We start from the raw sequence: 6,000 nt of genomic DNA on the forward strand, positions 1-6,000 counted from the left end.
GGCTTGCATTAGCCAATCTTGACGGCATGTGGGCCTCAGTATTTGCCAGGTTTAGTTGAAACAATGAATTATTTTCGAGTTTTGGCCTCTGGACTGCAAACCATCAAAAGCATCCAGACCAATAGTAATAAGATCAATATCCAATAAAATGGTGTGTAGCTGTATATGACAGACTTTTGTTTCTTGATGTTGATTCTCTCCTTCCCTCACGTGTGTTATTATCAAGGAGGAGTTGTCTGGTTTTGTCATTAGGAGATTTGGTGTTGATTCCATTACCCTCTCCAAATGTGATTTTTATTTGCTAAGAGGAGTTTTCTATCTCCTTTCTTGGTAGTCTACACTGTCTGTGGGATTCTTGAGCAATGTTTGTTGTTAGCTCTTGAGCGCTAATTTTAAATTTCTGGAGGGGAGCAGAGATAGATCTCAGATTAATTATCCATGCCTTATAACCCAAATGTTAATAATGGTTTTGGGGTGGTAGAAGTTTAGTCACAAATGGTTCTCATATAAGATGGGCAAGTGCCTGACCCATGGGACAATCTATGGTTAACAGATCTTAGGAGAGCATGCACCCTTGACCTGGCCTCCAGCATTAATGGGATGGTGCAGGATTAAAAATCCATAAAGATAGGAGGAGACAATATTAAAGAGCTGCACATATATAATGAACTTTTATAAGCATGGAGGTGACACATATCCCTCTTTGAATAGACGAAAGGGTGATGCAAAGGTTTTCTTTTTTTAATGTTGTGAGGTGTGAGTTGGCCAAAGATCTTAAATTAAGAGAGATTAAGGCCTGGAGTAACAGCAAAACCCACTTAGTGGTCCATATGCCAGACTGGAGTTTTAAAATGAGTTGTTTGTGGAAACCATTAGATCTCTTTTGATAAAATTGGCTAGCTGGGACCCATCAGGGAGTCAAAAGTTCTATTGAATGCCTTTTCCAAGAGCCCAGCATTATGTATTTTGAGATACGAAATGTGTACTTTGTTTACTATCAGTAATGTCTGAAACTCCAAAGAAGATAAGGAGTGCCCTGGTGAGACCTTGTATTGTGGCCTTAGTATATGTAGAGACATGTGGGATTTCGATTCATATTTTGGATGTCTGTGAGGCTAGAGATTCCCAAAGTTCTTTACCTTTAAGGGAAAACCTCTTGGGCCGTTGCCCATGTTTGTAAAAATGTGGAGATCATTTGCTAACCAGGGCATCCAGTGCTAAGATGACTGCCTGCAGTTTCGCCAATTGTGCTGATCCTTGGTTCACATTCTTTATCAGGAAATTCCTGTTAAGGGATGAAAAGCAGACCCATTCCACTGAGCTCCATAACTCATGATAGTGGCAACGCCTTCCCTATAGTCTATTAACTCCCATTGTTTTTCATTCAGTTAATCCTAAGGGGGTCGCGAGGTAGCTAAGGGGTTTGGAGAGGGGTGACCTCCATGAACATGGCATCTGGCAAGGGACTGAGGACAGGGGATACCATCCCCTCCTGCAAGTGGAATACATCAGAGGACCCAGGTTTGGCTCTGTCTTGTATCAAGGAGGCCTCCATCACTGTGCCAAGCTTGTGATGTGCTGTTTCCATTATCCAGGGCATATTCAGCAACTAGGTACAAAAGATCACAGGCTCAAGGTCTATGAGAGCCTCTGTTTTCAGAGAAGCCTGGTATATGCCCAGCAATTTTTTACTCTCATGATGTCTAGCACAGAGCTGAGAAAGGCAATTTTTCATATCAGAAGGCTATGGGCAATTTATGGCCATTATAGGTGGTTCAGAGATACCAGGAGGCATGAGAAGAAGTTGAAGTTGGTGAAGTCTTTCCAGTGAAGGAGTCTCTGAGGGCATTAATGGAAGTGTCTGTTGATTTTAATCTAGACAGATTTTAGAGCCTTCTGTTCGAGAATATCTCATTTAGATTGGGCTGATTTGTAAGTGGCAGCATCAGTGAGATTAAGTAAAATTTGCAAATGAGGAATATGTTGCTTCCAGAACCCCAAAATAACTTAAGGATGTTGGACTCGTATGTCCTTAATGAGTATGTCAAATGAATCTCCTAGGAAGAAGATGTTATCAATGTAATGCCATAGCTGTATTCCTGGAGAAAGCTGGGTGCAGATAAGATCTTGTCTGTAAAAACTGTGCACGATGACAAAGCTATCGAGGTACCTCATGAGAAGCTTAATAAAGGTGTATCATATCTCTTTGAAAGGGAAGGCAAACTGCAGCTGAAAGGCTGCTGAAACAGTCACTGAATAGAACATACTAGTAAAAGCTATAATGGCAAAATATTTACCGCTTGCTGATTAGATGGAGTTAGTAGTTTTAATAATATCGACTATTGGATTTGGGGGCCTTAATGGATAGGACCACCGCATTAGGGTTATAGTAATCACCATGAAGTACTATTCATTTTTCTTTAGGTTTAAGAACAGGCAAGATTGGGCTACAAATGGAGAAGCAGTGGAGATAATTACCCACTAATTAATTATGTCTTATACAATAAGTTTTAATCCTTGAAGGCCCTGTTTTAGTTTATATTGGACCATCTTAGCTATTTTGATTGAGGAGTGCATGGGGTCCCATTTTTTCAAGTCGCTTTGTAAATACGAAAAATTTAATTTAAATTTAATGTATTATTCATTGTTTCAGAATATCTATGTCCACTATGGGAAATATTAGGACAATGGATTTTATTACTATGGGAATTTTTTTGAGGGAGAGTCTCACTCTGTCACCCAGGCTGAGTACAGTGGCACAATCAAGGCTCACTGCAGCCTCAACCTCCCAGGCTCAAGCTCCTACCTCAGATTCCTGAGTAGCTGGGGCTACAGGCACGTGCCACTATGCCCAGCTAATTTCTTATTTTATGTGAAAATGGAGTCTCACTATGTTGCCCAGGCTGGTCTTGAACTCCTGGACTCAGGTAATCCTCCCATCTCAGTTTCTCAAAGTGCTGGGATTACAGGTGTGAGCAATAGCACCTAATGTTGGCCTACTATGGAAAATTTTGGCAAAGCCATAGTTAAAATGAGGCATACCTATTTTTCACCATCTTATATTTAGTTACTTTCATAAGATTATAAGGAATACCATGTTTAAATTTAGTGGGATCCCCAGGAATAACTGTCTTTTGAACACCAGTACTAAGTCCATGAAGTTCTGTCAACTGATGCATTTTACAAAATGTTAAAGTTAATTCAGAATCTATGTTGTAAGCACACACACACAAATACTTGTGGTTCCATATGAATTCTAGTACTGGCTTTTCCACTCTAGTTTCTATTTATTTTCTATTTCCATTTTTCTACCTTATATTTTCTTTCTTTTCTGTTTCTGCAAAAAAAAAAAAAAAAAAAGAAAAAAAAAGGTGGGCATTGGGAATTTGATAGGAATTACATTGAATCTGCTGATTGATTTGGAAAGCATTGCCATTTTAATGGTATTAGGTCTACTAATCCATAAATATGGGATGTCTTTCCATTTATTTAGGATCTTTTAAATATCTTTCAATAATCTTTTATAGTTTATAGTATATAAGTTTATACCTCCTTGGCTAAGTTTATTCCTGAGTATTTTATTGTTTTTGATGTTTTGTAAGTGGAGATGCTTTTAAATTTCCTTTTTGGATTGTTCATTACAGGTTTATAGAAACACAACATATTTTTGTATTTATATTTTATCCTGTAATTTTGCTGAATTCGTAATTACTGATTCAATCTCTCTACTTATTGCAGGTCTATTCAGGTCTTCTATTTTTTTTCTAATTATTGTTTTATACATTTGTCTTTTAAGTTGTATAGAAAAAAAGAGCAATTCCATACCAAAATTACAGTAACACTGATTTTTATATTTGCCCATGTCTTTTCATTTCAACGTGAAAGACTCTCTTTAGCATTTTCTTGTAGTGTTGATATAGTGTTAATGAACTCCCTCAGATTTTGTTTCTTTGGAATATCTTGATTTGTTTCTCATTTTAAAAAATCCTTGGGAACAATGTCTGCTCTGTTACCTCTAAATCCAGATATCCACATTAGAAATGTAGGGCGCTATTTTCAAGACCACCACTGCACTAGCAAGTAGGTTGAGGCAGGGCTAAGTTAAAATGTCACAAAGCTCTTCTATCATGGTTGTTGCCATATTCTTGATTCAATGCTTGCTTGTTTCCTATAAACCTTTGACTATTTTCCAGAGTCCTGGTAAAATTTATTCTTACTGCTTTTGTTCCCAGTGTTTCCATGAAGGGACAGGCCCTTGGAGTTTTCTATTCTGTCATTTTCAGTGACTCGGTTTATTTTCTTTTGACATTGAAGGTCATGCACAGTTATTGTGAAATATATCTAAACAGTGCACAAATGTATTCATTCATTATCTTAGAAAAATATGTGCTAGCCACAAGAAAAAAGCAAACAATCCCATCAAAAAGTGGGCAAAGGATGTGAACAGACACTTCTCAAAAGAAGACATTTCTGCAGCCAACATACAGATGAAAAAATGCTTATCATCACTAGCCATCAGAGAAATGCAAATCAAATCAAAACCACAATGAGATACCATCTCAGACCAGTTAGAATGGCAATCATTAAAAAGTCAGGTGCTGGAGAGGACGTGGAGAAATAGGAACACTTTTACACTGTTGGTGGGACTGTAAACTAGTTCAACCATTGTGGAAGACAGTGTGGCGATTCCTCAAGGATCTAGAACCAGAAATACCATTTGACCCAGCCATCCCATTTCTGGGTATATATCCAAAGGATTATAAATCATGCTGCTATAAAGACACATGCACACGAATGTTTATTGCGGCAGTATTCTCAATAACAAAGACTTGGAACCAACCCAAATGTCCATCAATGACAGACTGGATTAAGAAAATGTGGCACATATACACCATGGAATACTATGCAGCCACAAAAAAGGATGAGTTCATGTCCTTTGTAGGGACATGGATGCAGCTGGAAATCATCATTCTCAGCAAACTATCACAAGAACAGAAAACCAAACACCACATGTTCTCACCCATAGGTGGGAAATGAACAATGAGAACACTTCGACACAGGAAAGGGAACATCACATACCGGGGCCTGTTGTGGGGTCGGGGGAGGGGGAAGGGATAGCACTAGGAGATACACCTAATGTAAATGACGAATTAATGGGTGCAGCACACCAACATGGCACATGTATACATATGTAACAAACCTGCATGTTGTGCACATGTACCCTAGAACTTAAAGTATAAAAAAATAAAATAAAATAAACCAATAACGTAAGAAAAGGAAAAATATGTGCCAGACATCTAAAAAGTGTCAGTGTATAAACAATACAAGGGGAAATCCAGACAAATACACACTTTATTAATAAAACATATCTGTTTTGGTCTCAGAGTCCCTGTGGTTCCCCCGCCTTGGTGAGCTGAGTGAAACAGTTACAAAGGAATAGCATTCAGCATTGAACATGCTCTTATAAAAACTTAATGCTTTTATTGATTAGCTAACCTATAGCAGTCTTCATGCTAACATAAGAAATGTTTATGGCTCACTAGAACTACAAGTTATGAAACCCGTACTCTGTAATCTTTTCTATAAATAAATATTTTCATGGAATCCTGAAAAGTATCCTATAATGTATGGTCAATAACTATGTTTTTGTCACAGATTAGAAAAATGAGGCACAAATAGTTTGAAAGATTTGCCTGGGATCACAGGGCTAGTAAAGGGCAGAGAAGGGGTTTGGACCTGGCTACATGTGACAGATTAAACTTTTACTCTTAGCACATGAGCTATGTTGTTTCCCTAAATGATGGAATTCTCGGTCTCTATCTTCACTGACTGATCTCACCCACTTCCGTAGTTTTTACTATCATTCTAGCAATGATGACTTCCAACCCCTTATCTCCAGCCCATACTTCTTTCTCCAGGACCCCAGACAGTTACCCAGTTCTCTGATGGACCTCTTGTGGTTGTCACAAGTGTACTTCAACATCAAAAGGTTCAAAATTG

Source organism: Macaca mulatta, chromosome X (assembly GCF_049350105.2).
Source record: "Macaca mulatta isolate MMU2019108-1 chromosome X, T2T-MMU8v2.0, whole genome shotgun sequence".
In the NCBI taxonomy this organism is placed as follows: domain Eukaryota; kingdom Metazoa; phylum Chordata; class Mammalia; order Primates; family Cercopithecidae; genus Macaca; species Macaca mulatta.